Genomic DNA, 16,087 nt, shown 5'->3' with positions numbered 1-16,087 from the left:
TTTACCTGTAACTGCTAGGGGTATTGTTACTAGAAGGTACTCTGCAGGCTATCGGAAAAGAAACAAAAACACTAACTCAGCAAAACCACCTATGATCTGCAATGAGTCCTGCAGGCAAAATAGACTGGCAAATGCTAGCACAAGGTTTGTGGCAGAATCTAACCAATGTCTGATTTGATTTAAGGCACATTCCACTAGACAGAAATGAAACTTGACACTGCATGAGTAATCACAAACCAGTGACTGAAGGGACCAGAAAACAAGGGTAAAACCATATACCACTAGTCAAAAGCAAGACAAAACAAACAAACAAAAAATTAGAACAAGGAAAAACAAAAACAGAAAGCAAACAAATAATAAAAGACTCTATGTTATTCAGCTCTATTCATAGATTATTGCCTTATTCAGTGATCATCAGAGAACCTTTCTCCTAAACAAGGTGTGATCAAATAGAGTCTCACAACTAAATGCTATACACAGACGCACCTTGGAACACACAGCTATAAATATAAATATCTCTCAAATTCTACCCCTTAGGGCCCAGAGAATCTTCTAGATGAGGAGGTAGAAAGACTGTAAGAACCTGAAGGAGTAGAGTGAAACAAGAGAACAGGGCCTCTGAGTCACCTGTGTGAAGGTCGGCTGCACTGAAGCAGCAAATGCTGACCCAGTGTGGGTCTTCAGCTCCTCTTCATATGTATTATAGCTTTCAGTTTAGAGTTTAAATGGAACTCCTGATAGTGTGAACAAGTGAGTCTCTGATTCGTGTGTCTCATCTTAGGTTTCTTTTCCTTTTAAGTATTTGCCTTGCCCAATTTCACTGTGCTGCATTTTTGTTTGTTTGTTTGTTTTGTTTTTGTTGTTATTGTTGTTTGTTTGTTCATTTTAGTGTACTAATTTTTTTGTACTATTGTTGCTTCTCAGAAGACTTCTTAATAAGAGTAATAAAGTATGTGGATCCTTATAGGAGGAGAAATTGGCAACAGTAGAATGAGGAGAAACTACAATCAGGATAGACTCCGTGAGTAAAGAATTGATGTTTAATAAAAGAAGAAAAAAGAAATGTGTTGTGAAGGAAGAGTCAACATTGACACTAATAGAAAGGAATGCGAGATGCAGTGATGAGTGACAAATGACTTAATGACTAAGTTCTTTGTAAAGAGCATGCAAAACAAGGAGGTTATCACTGGGTGACAATAATTAGAGACAGCTAGAGTCAGGTTAATTCTATGAAGCCTATGTTGTACCCATGAAAGGAACTCAATAGTGCTAACAGCAGGTACATCAAAGTTCAGAAACCATAACACCGCACAGACTGCATAGTCTATAAATGCTTCAATGGTCTGGAAACAAAAATATTTCCCAACAAAAATGAAAATACAGACTTTTAAGACTTAAACCCTTGCAAACTTTACTTAAGAAATTCTCAAAGAATTTTACAATCCATGAAAAAGAAATATATGATTGCTAAGGCAAGATCACAACAAGACTTCAAGACATGACAATACATTCATGACAAATACTGGTAAACGCTGTAGCAAGATAGGTTTGGAAAGGAACCTTATGAGTTTAGCGATTTCAGAACACTGTCAAGTATTTAAGGGAAAAATCTTTCTTAAATGAAATTAAAGATAGAATTCAAGTAGCATTTACCTATCAAATATGTGACTAAATGATACTGTTTCCTGACAACCTTATATCATTTCCAGTTGGTAGACAAAGATAAGAGTCTTGTCATGAGACTGCATTAGTTAGGGAAGCAGAAACCGGCCTGAGTAGGGCCTCAGGCCTCATCCAGCTGGATCAGCGCCAGGGTAGCGGGAGCGCAGGGTTGCCTGACACCCGCCAGCTACCCACGACCCACGCCGCAGGATTTTGGGACTGCTGGTGAGTGGAACACAGCTTCTGTTCCAATCCAATTGCGCGGGACCTGAGACTGCATTAGTTAGGGAAGCAGAAACCGGCCTGAGTAGGGCCTCAGGCCTCATCCGGCCGGATCAGCGCCGGGGTAGCGGGAGCGCAGGGTTGCCTGACACCCGCCAGCTACCCACGACACCCACCACAGGATTTTGGGACCGCTGGTGAGTGGAACACAGCTTCTGCTCCAATCCAATTGCGCGGGACCTGAGACTGCATTAGTTAGGGAAGCAGAAACCGGCCTGAGTAGGGCCACAGGCCTCACCCGGCTGGATCAGCGCCGGGGTAGCGGGAGCGCAGGGTTGCCTGACACCCTCCAGCTACCCACGACCCCCGCTGCAGGATTTTGGGACTACTGGTGAGTGGAACACAGCTTCTGCTCCAGTCCAATCACGCGGGACCTGAGACTGCTCTGGTTGGGGAGAGAGAAATCCGGCCTACATAGGGCCACAACCCTCTTCCGGTCAGAAAGGCACCAGGGCAGCTGGGGCGCAGGGTCTGCTGACACTCGCCAGCTACCCACAACACCCTCCACAGGATCTTAAGACTTCTGGTGAGTGGAGCACAGCTTCTGCTCCAATCCAATTGCGCGGGACCTGAGACTGCATTAGTTAGGGAAGCAGAAACCGGCCTGAGTAGGGCCTCAGGCCTCATCCGGCTGGATCAGCTCCAGGGTAGCGGGAGCGCAGGGTTGCCTGACACCCGCCAGCTACCCACGACCCCCGCCGCGGGATTTTGGGACTGCTGGTGAGTGGAACACAGCTTCTGCTCCAATCCAATTGCGCGGGACCTGAGACTGCATTAGTTAGGGAAGCAGAAACCGGCCTGAGTAGGGCCACAGGCCTCACCCGGCTGGATCAGCGCCGGAGTAGCGGGAGCACAGGGTTGCCTGACACCCGCCAGCTACCCACGACCCCCACCGCAGGATTTTGGGACTACTGGTGAGTGGAACACAGCTTCTGCTCCAGTCCAATCACGCGGGACCTGAGACTGCTCTGGTTGGGGAGAGAGAAATCCGGCCTACATAGGGCCACAACCCTCTTCCGGTCAGAAAGGCACCAGGGCAGCTGGGGCGCAGGGTCTGCTGACACTCGCCAGCTACCCACAACACCCTCCACAGGATCTTAAGACTTCTGGTGAGTGGAGCACAGCTTCTGCTCCAATCCAATTTTGCGGGACCTGAGACTGCATTAGTTAGGGAAGCAGAAACCGGCCTGCGTAGGACCACAGGCCTCATCCGGCTGGATCAGCGCCAGTGTAGCGGGAGAGCAGGGTTGCCTGACACCCGCCAGCTACCCACGACCCCCGCCGCAGAATTTTGGGACTGCTGGTGAGTGGAACACAGCTTCTGCTCCAATCCAATTGCGCGGGACCTGAGACTGCATTAGTTAGGGAAGCAGAAACTGGCCTGAGTAGGGCCACAGGCCTCATCCGGCCGGATCAGCGCCAGGGTAGCGGGAGCGCAGGGTTGCCTGACACCCGCCAGCTACCCACGACCCCCGCCGCAGGATTTTGGGACTGCTGGTGAGTGGAACACAGCTTCTGCTCCAGTCCAATCACGCGGGACCTGAGACTGCTCTGGTTGGGGAGAGAGAAATCCAGCCTACATAGGGCCACAACCCTCTTCCGGTCAGAAAAGCACCGGGGCAGCTGGGGCGCAGGGTCGGCTGACACTCACCAGCTACCCACAACACCCACCACAGGATATTAAGACTTCTGGAGAGTGGAACACAGCTTCTGCTCCAATCCAATTGCACGCGGGACCAGAGACTGCATTAGTTAGGGAAGCAGAAAAACGGCCTGAGTAGGACCACAAGCCTCTTCCGGCTGGACCAGCACCGGGGTACCGTCAGCTACCCACGACCCCCGCCGCAGGATTTACAGACTGCTGGTGAGTGGAACACAACTTCTGATCCAATCTTTAAATAGTGACAACGATAACAACTAACCCCAGAGATTACCAGATGGCGAAAGGTAAACGTAATAATCTTACTAACAGAAACCAAGACCACTCACCATCATCAGAACCCAGCACCCCCACTTCACCCAGTCCAGGGCACCCCAACACACCGGAAAAGCTAGACACGGATTTAAAAGCATATCTCCTGATGATGATAGAGGACTTCAAGAAGGATTTTAATAACACAATTAAAGAAATGCAGGAGAACACTGCTAAAAAGGCAGAAGACAATAAAGAGGAAGCACAAAAATCCCTTAAAGAAGCACAAAAATCCCTTAAAGAATTGCAGGAGAACACTGCTAAAGAGTTACAAATCCTTAAAGAAAAACAGGATAACATAATCAAACAGGTAGAAGTCCTTACAGAAAAACAGGAAAACACATCCAAACAGATGATGGAAATGAACAAAACCATACTAGACCTAAAAAGGGAAGTAGACACAATAAAGAAAACCCAAAATGAGGCAACACTGGAGATAGAAACCCTAGGAAAGAAATCTGGAACCATAGATACGAGCATCAGCAACAGAATACAAGAGATGGAAGAGAGAATCTCAGGTGCAGAAGATTCCATAGAGAACATCGGCACAACAATCAAGGAAAATGGAAAATGCAAAAAGATCCTAACTCAGAACATCCAAGAAATACAGGACACAATGAGAAGACCAAACCTACGGATAATAGGAGTGGATGAGAATGAAGATTTTCAACTGAAAGGACCAGCAAACATCTTCAACAAAATTATAGAAGAAAACTTCCCAAATCTAAAGAAAGAGATGCCCATGAACATACAAGAAGCCTACAGAACTCCAAATAGACTGGACCAGAAAAGAAATACCTCCCGACACATAATAATCAGAGCAACAAATGCTCTAAATAAAGATAGAATACTAAAAGCAGTAAGAGAAAAAGGCCAAGTAACATATAAAGGCAAGCCTATCAGAATTACACCAGACTTTTCACCAGAGACTATGAAAGCCAGAAGATCCTGGACGGATGTTATACAGACACTAAAAGAACACAAATTCCAGCCCAGGCTACTATACCCAGCCAAACTCTCAATTAACATAGATGGAGAAACCAAAGTATTCCACGACAAAACCAAATTCACACATTATCTCTCCACGAATCCAGCCCTTCAAAGGATAATAACAGAAAAAAACCAATACAAGGACAGGAACCACGCCCTAGAAACAACAAGAAGGTAATCCCTCAACAAACCTAAAAGAAGACAGCCACAAGAACAAAATGCCAACTTTAACATCAAAAATAACAGGAAACAACAATTACTTTTCCTTAATATCTCTTAATATCAATGGACTCAACTCCCCGATAAAAAGACATAGACTAACAAACTGGCTACACAAACAAGACCCAACATTTTGCTGCTTACAGGAAACTCATCTCAGAGAAAAGGATAGACACTACCTCAGAATGAAAGGCTGGAAAACAATTTTCCAAGCAAATGGCATGAAGAAACAAGCTGGAGTAGCCATTCTAATATCTGATAAGATTGACTTCCAACCCAAAGTCATTAAAAAAGACAGGGAGGGACACTTCATACTCATCAAAGGTAAAATCCTCCAAGAGGAACTATCAATCCTGAATATCTATGCTCCAAATACAAAGGCAGCCACATTCATTAAAGAAACTTTAGTAAAGCTCAAAGCACACATTGCACCTCATACAATAATAGTGGGAGACTTCAACACACCACTTTCACCAATGGACAGATCATGGAAACAGAAACTAAACAGGGACACAGTGAAACTAAGAGAAATTATGAATCAAATGGATCTGGCAGATATCTACAGAACATTCTATCCTAAAACAAAAGGATATACCTTCTTCTCAGCACCTCATGGTACCTTCTCCAAAATTGACCACATAATTGGTCACAAAACAGGCCTCAACAGATATAAAAATATTGAAATTGTCCCATGCATCCTATCAGATCACCATGGACTAAGGCTGATCTTCAATAACAAAATAAATAATAGAAAGCCAACCTTCACGTGGAAACTGAACAACACTCTTCTCAATGATACCTTGGTCAAGGAAGGAATAAAGAAAGAAATTAAGGACTTTTTAGAGTTCAATGAAAATGAAGCCACAACATACCCAAACTTATGGGACGCAATGAAAGCATTTTTAAGAGGAAAACTCATAGCTCTGAGTGCCTCCAAAAGGAAACTAGAGAGAGCACACATTAGCAGCTTGACAACACACCTAAAAGCACTAGAACAAAAGGAAGCAAATTCACCCAAGAGGAGTAGACGGCAGGAAATAATCAAACTCAGGGGTGAAATCAACCAAGTGGAAACAAGAAAAACTATTCAAAGAATCAACCAATCAAGGAGCTGGTTCTTTGAGAAAATCAACAAGATAGATAAACCCTTAGCCAGACTCACCAGAGGGCACAGGGAAAGCATCCTAATTAACAAAATCAGAAATGAAAAAGGAGACATAACAACAGATCCTGAAGACATCCAAAACACCATCAGATCCTTCTACCAAAGGCTATACTCAACAAAACTGGAGAACCTGGATGAAATGGAGAAGTTCCTAGACAGTTACCAGGTACCAAAGTTGAATCAAGATCAGGTTAATGATCTAAACAGCCCTATATCCCCCAAAGAAATAGAAGCAGTCATTAATAGTCTCCCAACTAAAAAAAGCCCAGGACCAGATGGGTTTAGTGCAGAGTTCTATCAGACCTTCAAAGAAGATCTAATCCCAGTTCTTCACAAACTATTCCACAAAATAGAAACAGAAGGTACTCTACCCAACTCATTCTATGAAGCCACAATTACTCTGATACCTAAACCACAAAAAGACCCAACAAAGATAGAAAACTTCAGACCAATATCCCTTATGAATATTGATGCAAAAATCCTCAATAAAGTTCTTGCTAACCGAATCCAAGAACACATCAAAACAATCATCCATCCTGACCAAGTAGGTTTCATCCCAGGGATGCAGGGATGGTTCAATATACGGAAATCCATCAACGTAATCCAGTATATAAACAAACTCAAAGACAAAAACCACATGGTCATCTCCTTAGATGCGGAAAAAGCATTTGACAAGATCCAACACCCATTCATGATAAAAGTCTTGGAAAGATCAGGAATTCAAGGCCCATACCTAAACATGATAAAAGCAATCTACAGCAAACCAGTAGCCAACATCAAAGTAAATGGTGAGAAGCTTGAAGCAATCCCTCTAAAATCAGGGACTAGACAAGGCTGTCCACTTTCTCCATACCTATTCAACATTGTACTTGAAGTCCTAGCCAGAGCAATTCGACAACAAAAGGAGATCAAAGGGATACAAATTGGAAAAGATGAAGTCAAAATATCACTTTTTGCAGATGATATGATAGTATATATAAGTGACCCTAAAAATTCCACCAGAGAACTCCTAAGCCTGATAAACAGCTTCGGTGAAGTAGCTGGATATAAAATTAACTCAAACAAATCAATGGCCTTTCTCTACACAAAGAATAAACAGGCTGAGAAAGAAATTAGGGAAACAACACCCTTCTCAATAGTCACAAATAATATAAAATATCTTGGCGTGACTTTAACTAAGGAAGTGAAAGATCTGTATAATAAAAACTTCAAGTCTCTGAAGAAAGAAATTATAGAAGATCTCAGAAGATGGAAAGATCTCCCATGCTCATGGATTGGCAGGATCAACATTGTAAAAATGGCTATCTTGCCAAAAGCAATCTACAGATTCAATGCAATCCCCATCAAAATTCCAACTCAATTCTTCAACGAATTAGAAAGTGCAATCTGCAAATTCATCTGGAATAACAAAAAACCTAGGATAGCAAAAACTCTTCTCAAGGATAAAAGAACCTCTGGTGGAATCACCATGCCGGACCTAAAGCTCTACTACAGAGCAATTGTGATAAAAACTGCATGGTACTGGTATAGTGACAGACAAATAGACCAATGGAATAGAATTGAAGACCCAGAAATGAACCCACACACCTATGGTCACTTGATCTTCGACAAGGGAGCTAAAAACATCCAGTGGAAGAAAGACAGCATTTTCAACAAATGGTGCTGGCACAACTGGTTGTTAACATGTAGAAGAATGCGAATCGATCCATTCCTATCTCCTTGTACTAAGGTCAAGTCTAAGTGGATCAAGGAACTTCACATAAAACCAGAGACACTGAAACTTATAGAGGAGAAAGTGGGGAAAAGCCTTGAAGATATGGGCACAGGGGAAAAATTCCTGAATAGAACAGTAATGGCTTGTGCTGTAAGATCGAGAATTGACAAATGGGACCTCATGAAACTACAAAGCTTCTGCAAGGCTAAAGACACCCTCAATAAGACAAAAAAACCACCAACAGATTGGGAAAGGATCTTCACCTATCCTAAATCAGATAAGGGACTAATATCCAATATATATAAAGAACTCAAGAAGGTGGACTCCAGAAAGTCAAATAACCCCATTAAAAAATGGGGCTCAGAACTGAACAAAGAATTCTCACCTGAGGAATACCGAATGGCAGAGAAGCACCTGAAAAAATGTTCAACATCCTTAATCATCAGGGAAATGCAAATCAAAACAACCCTGAGATTCCACCTCACACCAGTCAGAATGGCTAAGATCAAAAATTCAGGTGACAGCAGATGCTGGCGAGGATGTGGAGAAAGAGGAACACTCCTCCATTGTTGGTGGGATTGCAAGCTTGTACAACCACTCTGGAAATCAGTCTGGCGGTTCCTCAGAAAATTGGACATAGTACTACCGGAGGATCCAGCAATACCTCTCCTGGGCATATATCCAGAAGATGTCCCAACCGGTAAAAAGGACACATGCTCCACTATGTTCATAGCAGCCCTATTTATAATAGCCAGAAGCTGGAAAGAACCCAGATGTCCCTCAACAGAGGAATGGATACAGAAAATGTGGTACATTTACACAATGGAGTACTACTCAGCTATTAAAAAGAATGAATTTATGAAATTCCTAGCCAAATGGATGGACCTGGAGGGCATCATCTTGAGTGAAGTAACACAATCACAAAAGAACTCACACAACATGTATTCATTGATAAGTGGATATTAGCCCAAAACTTTGGATACCCAAGATATAAGATACAATTTGCTAAACGCATGAAACTCAAGAAGAATGAAGACCAAAGTGTGGACACTGTGCACCTTCTTAGAATTGGGAACAAAACACCCAGGGAAGGAGTTACAGAGACAAAGTTCGTAGCTGTGATGAAAGGATGGACCATTTAGAGACTGCTGTATCCAGGGATCCGTCCCATAATCAGCTTCTAAACGCTGACACCATTGCATACACTAGCAAGATCTTGCTGAAAGGACCCAAATATAGCTGTCTCTTGTGAGACGATGCCGGGGCCTAGCAAACACAGGAGTGGATGTTCACAGTCAGCTATTGGATGTATCACAGGGCTCCCAATGGAGAAGCTAGAGAAAGTACCCAAGGAGCTAAAGGGATCTGCAACCCTATTGTTGGAACAACATGATGTACTAACCAGAACCCCGGAGCTCTTGTCTCTAGCTGCATATGTATCGAAAGATGGCCTAGTCGGCCATCAATGGAAAGAGAGGCCCATTGGACTTGCAAACTTTATATGCCCCAATATAGGGGAATGCCAGGGCCAAAAGAATGGGAATGGGTGGGTAGGGAAGTGGGGGGCGCTATGGGGGACTCTTGGGATAGTATTGGAAATGTAATTGAGGAAAATATGTAATAAAAATATTTAAAAAAAAAAATACTCAATAAAATGTGGGAAAGAACTTGACTTAAAAAAAAAAAAAAAAAAAAAGAGTCTTGTCATTTTCTTGATTTTACCATGAGACACATAGTTTGTAGGTGAAATAATTTTATATTTACAACCAATATTATCTTTTTAAAAATATTTCTCATTAGTTTCCTTTCCTTTTTTTCTTTCATTTTTATGTCTACCATCAAGATTCATAAGTTCCTAAGTCCCACATCCCCATGTGTTGTGTTAAGCTTTATTCTTCTTTAAATTAGGACATAGCTTAATGCCATATGTTGATTATTTTACATATTGGTATTCAAGATGATTCATCTGCTTTCATTAATACTGGTGGGAATTATTAATGTTATTTCCCATATCTAAATCAAAATTTTGTATCCATTGTAATGATGTTTCTACTGAGAATGTTTCATAATATAATTCTCAAAAGTCAGTCTTCATTTCCATTACACATTTCTCCCAGTGTAGCCCAATTACCTGCATTTCTACACAATGTCTGGAAATAACTATCTCAAATCATTGGCTCCATTTCTTAACCTTTCTAACTCACCCACAGCTCTCTGTGGCCCAAATTATTATTTCTCTGAAATAGCATTTCTAACATCATCAATGATTTCCTCATATCAAAAACCAATGATCAATACCCTCTTCCTTGACATCTCAGCATTTACTGACATTATTGACTCTGTTGGCAGCATGATATCATATTCATGGTTTGCTTCTAATATTTTCATTTTTCCCATCGAATTCTCTTTTGCTTTAATTCTGTAATGGTTGTCAAATAGTCTTAGTAGTTTTTAAATATTCCTTTATAATTCTATATACATACAAAATATATAAAATCCTATCTGCACTCATCTCTGGACATCCTCCAACATATATCTCTCCACCCTTCTCTCTCTCTCTCTCTGTCTGTCTGTCTTTATATCTCTATCTCTCTCTCATAACATATCATATTAAACAAATTAATGATGTTTGCTGATATGTTAGCTGACCTTTTTGGGTTGATTTTGCTCAGGTCTTGTGCAGGTCACCATAGTGACAGTGATTCAGAAATGTAATGGCCACGTCATCTTCTGGCTTAGAGTATTTTTCTCCTTCTGTGTGGTTCCCTCACCCTTAGTATGTGGGATGGATGAAATAGGTGACACATTAGGGGTTGACTCAACACAGTCCTTTTTTCTCACCAGTTAAGGCAGTTATGAGTCTCTGCATTAAATGTATCCCATTGCAGAGAGAAGCTTATTTGATCAAAGTTAGAGAAACTCTAGTCTATAGTTAAGAACATTTAACTATTTAGAAGATAGCCATCAAAATGTCCTAGATTTTATGAAATCCTAGTCATGTGGGCTTTTTATTAACATGTTTTCATTATCAGGCATGAATTCCCTTCTGTGAAGAAACCTTCCACCCAATAAGACAGCAGCTTGTTCATCTATAAACTGTCTTACCACCATTTTAACTAGTTTAAGCATGGGTATATCTTGTCTGATAGGTGAGTACTGTCATATTTTGACTGCCTTTAAGTAATAAAATTGATTACGATTGCTGTACCAAGTAACAAGATTTAATATTTAACTTTAGTTACCCTAAGAACATATTTAGTCTCAAGTTGGCTTATTTACTTATCTCTTTTAGATGTGCTTGAAATAATATCTAAATTATTTTACAAAGAATTTTCAAATTTGGAAACTATATGTCACTTTATTTTGTACAGACGCTTACTTTTACAGACGCTTACTTTTGTATTTGGATTCAACCTCTTGCCTCACAATAAACACATGTTTTACCCTCAAATTGCAACCTCAAGTAGATATATAGAAAATTTTCAAAACATAATGCCACTCAATTATTAAAAGTTACATATGTTTATTGTTTCATTTACCACTCCAAGCTATTAGCCTAATAACCCAGGCAAGATATTCATTCATACTTGTGAACAGTGGCATGACTGTCAATGGGCATAAGCAGCTGATCTCTGATTGGATTTGAAGCTTTCTTCAAGGAAGGAAATCTATTACTGATATTGTTATCATGATTTTAAGAACATGTTAGGAGGTCATCAGCCCTATATATATTACTCTGCTTGGCCCTAAAGGAGATATTCATACCAATCCCCCCAAATCATAAGGAAGATCTTATAAGACAAGCTAGAAGAAAGTTAGATCTATAAAGTGAGAAGGGTTGTAAAATGCCATCTTCTAGGAGAAACATGGGCCTTACAATCATGAACTCCCATTGCAGTGATTTCTCAATCTATGTCTGTATTAATATTGGGCTGCCAGCAGACAGGAATAGACAGCAGAGTGGCTGATCCTTCAACTATGTGTTCCTGATAGGTTAAAGAATAGTAGTAGCCATTGACTGTTCATTTATGATCCACCAGGCTCCAATGAATAAACCCCATCCAGTGGTCACATGGATAGATCTGATTAAAATAAATGGGTTATAAAACAAAGACAGTCCTTGTGAAACTGAGAAAGGAACTTGTAGGAAAGAGAATGAGTCAAAGAGAAACAGAAAGCATGAGGGGAATGTGAGCAAGGGAGGCAGAAGGCATATCCATTAAGGATGTGTTTGAATTTGTCAGAGAACAAAATTCAATAAAAATAACATGAACAAACAAAGAAACAGACAAAAAAGAAAAAGTCAAAAAAAGAAATAGTCAAAAAACAAGGTACACTTCACCTTTTAGATGGTTAGGTTTTACAAAATTACTGCATTAAGAAAAAAAAAAACCTCAACTGTTTTCCAAAGGTTAGAAAGTTTCCAGGCCTATCTCATAGATATAGAGACCAAAACAACAAACAAACAAATAAACAAACATATTGCATGTTCTGTAGTTTAGAAGTCTCTTGGGTGCTACAACATACCTCATGAAATATATGATATTTATGGGGAGGAAGCTACCCTACCGCCTCTGCTCTAATTCCACTAGGCTAAATAGAAGAAAGTACTGCATGATATAGCTTACAATGACATCTGTGTATTGTAGTAATTTCGTTTTTTTAAGATTTATTTTTTTAAAAGATTTATTTACTTATTTCATTTATATGAGTACATCGTAGCTGTTTTCAGTTACACTAGAAGAGGGCATCAGATCATATTGCAGATGGTTGTGAGCCACCATGTGGTTGCTGGAAATTGAACTCAGGACCTCTGGAAGCAGTCAGTGAGCAGTCAGTGAGCAGTCAGTGTTCTTAACCACTGGGCCATCTCTTCTAATTAGCTGCCCACCATTTATCCCTTCACTGATGTCCTTGGTGTCCCTTAGTAACCTGCCCATGGTTATCAGCAAACTTTGTTGAGGATCTTTACTATGCCTCATCATATACACCTTTAACTTAAGGTAAAACTATTTACTTTCAATTGACAACAGCCCATGTAGAATTAGGAACAAATCTGAAAGTCATATTTTAGACTATTTTTTGGTGTTGTTTAAAACAGTATCTTTTATTAGTAATTAATCATATAGTCCTATCCATATATACAGTCTACCTACTGGTTTTTCTAAGCATGGTTTGTTTTCGAGGGAGTTTGACTTAGAGAAAAGGTAGTGCAGTTCTTAGAAGAAATGACATGAGAGACCTGCCAACCAACATGCCACACAGTGAGGGCTGGAAAAGATGCCCACAGACCTGCTCTCTGCTTCATAGGTTATAGACATACAGAGCCCCACATAACAACATGTAGCATACAGTGGAAGGAGGACAATAGAGACCTGTCATGCTACACAGCGGTCAGTAAACACCAGCTAGATGCCAAGTCATGAAGACCTGACAGAAGAGGTCAGCCAGAGGCCTCCCAGATGTGGTGCCTGTCTGCAGGGGAAATCTACTGCATTGTGCATGATGTGGTGTCCAGATGGAAAAGAAAGAACAGAAAAGTTCGAGAATTATGAAGAGATGTAGAACTGGAAACATGAGGGTGGGGAGGAATAGTCTCTTGAGAGTGTCCAGCCCTGGCGCCTGGGAACATGGCAATGTCTCCACCTGTGCTGCTGCTGAGGTCATGTCTAGCTTCCTAGCTATGCAGTGACAAGAGTCAGTGTCCACTATCTGTGGTTCATATTACCAGTAGAAATGGTTGGTCTGTCCTAGGTCTGAGCAGCCATAAGGGGTCATGTGGATATCCACTGGCTGTGCAAAACTGACCTCAATGTCCACTGGCAGTTGCGGTCTTTAAAGTCACTGGTGGCAGAACTCACAGTGTGGAGCTGATGCCCTCCTCCCCATGTCTCCTGTATTTAGAAAAGTCTTTCCCTGGGTCATGGAGCAGGAGAAATGGCTACAGCATTTGGAAGAGTGGATTCTGTACCTGGACACCACAGCAGACTTGGCCCTAGTGGTGGGGGTGCAGTCAAGCCAGCCCTGAGAGCAAGAGCATAGGAGTATTTGAGTACTGGTAGGCACAGCGGTGATACCCTCACCTTTAGCCACCTGCAACAATCTGGAGAGCTGCCTACTACTTTATGCCGCTTGTCGGTTATAGAATTCTGGAGATTGGGCCCCACTTCTCACCAGAGCAGCAAAGTTCAGCTGGCTCTAGTGTCTGATTCCAAAAGAATCAATAAATAGCTTTCAAATGACAATGGGATCTGGATTTAATATAGTTTTAAAGGTAAATTTATAAAGGTATAATTTGTATCCATATAATTACAGGTCCATTAAAGTATGCACTACAGTAAATTTTGACATATTCACGGAGTTGTGGCATAATCACCAACATTTTAGAGTATAATCCTTATAGGTAAAAACTTCCCATTTCTCCGAACATTCCTGGCACTAAATAAATATGAGAATACTATTTTTTTTTTAAAAAATCTGTTTCTGTTAATGATCTTTTTTTTTAAAAGAATCTATTTATTTTATGTATATGAGTACATTGTAGCTGTCTTTAGACACACCAGAAGAGGGCTTCAGATCCCTTTACAGATGGTTGTGAGCCACCATGTGGTTGCTGGGAATCGAATTCAGGAAGAGTAGTCAGTGCTCTTAACCACTGAGCCATCTCTCCAGTCCCCATGAGAATACTCTTTATCTCTGTAGATAGGGAACAATATTTGACGTTATCATATAAAGTTCATGTAGATGTAAATGCATGTAAAAGCAGTATGACACATTTGCAATCTTTCCTTGACTTATTGCTTACAAAATATACTTTACTACTTAATCTATGCAGAGTAAATTTAAACATTCACGGGTGACATTTTAATGCAAATATGTTGGGCAGATAAGGAAACGTCATATATCCAAAGCTATGCTACACATAATACCTTGCATTGTGAATCTCATAAATCTTTTCTATGAACTGCTTTAGGGTATTATATACATTGTCATCAAACATGTTGCTCTTTCTGTGCTGTGTAATATTAGACATCATTGTTCCTGTTCAGCCCTGAAAATTGACAAGGATTTCTGTATCCCTCATCTTTGGACCATTCTTCGAAGAATGGTAATCTTTATTTTATTCTCTAGTCCTTTAAATCTAACTCAGCTCCTTGTATGTTATTTATCATGTTCATTTTCTCTATAATAATGTCCTTCATCGTACCCTTAATCTTTATTGTTTCAATACATATATTTCTTTGTTTTCTTTTAATTTCGTGTATTTTAGTCTTTATGATGGTTATATTTCATTGTCAACTTGAATCCATTTAGATTCACGCAGAAACACAATTATGGTGGTGTCTATGAAGTGTTTTCTAGGACTGTTTAATAACTAGGGAGTGAAGAGTCAGCTTGATGGTATATGGCACCATTGATAAACCAGCCTGCCACCATCTTAGGTTTCAAAGCCATCTTGCAGTAAAAACAAACTAATTTCATTCCTGTTCATGATTAAATCTGTTTCTCAGTGATTGGGCCATGCCATACCTGTAACTATTATAAATGGTTCTGAACTGTATGTTCCAAGAAATGACAACTCTATCATTGTTTCAAAAGATTGCTATGACCAGGTTACTATGACCAGGTTGTTCTGACCAGCTTGCAACCATATCTTTGTTTTAGAAGGTGGTTGTGGCCAACTTATTATGTTTGTGTCCCATTTTTTGAAACCCCACCTATTTGCCTGCCAAATTCCCCATTTGGGAACTCCCTACTCCTGAACTATAAAAACCCTTATGTTTCCTATATCCAAAGCTGATTTTTTGAAACCTGCTTTTAGGAGATACAGCCAAATGTGTATATATATATATATATATATATATATATATATATATATATATATATATATATATATATATTATTGTTTTCATTAATTTAGCCATGATTTGGATTAGGGGTATATCTCCATGCATCTATGGGACTAAGACCATCTGGCGTGAGATACCATATGTAATAAGAATGGAAGTTGGGCAGTGGTGGCACACACCTTTAATCCCAGCCCTTGGGAGGCAGAGGCAGGGGGATTTCTAAGTTCCAGGCC

This window comes from Mus caroli, unplaced genomic scaffold (assembly GCF_978045245.1).
Source record: "Mus caroli unplaced genomic scaffold, Mus_caroli_1 scaffold_16, whole genome shotgun sequence".
NCBI lineage: Eukaryota > Metazoa > Chordata > Mammalia > Rodentia > Muridae > Mus > Mus caroli.
This window is presented reverse-complemented; position numbering follows the sequence as displayed.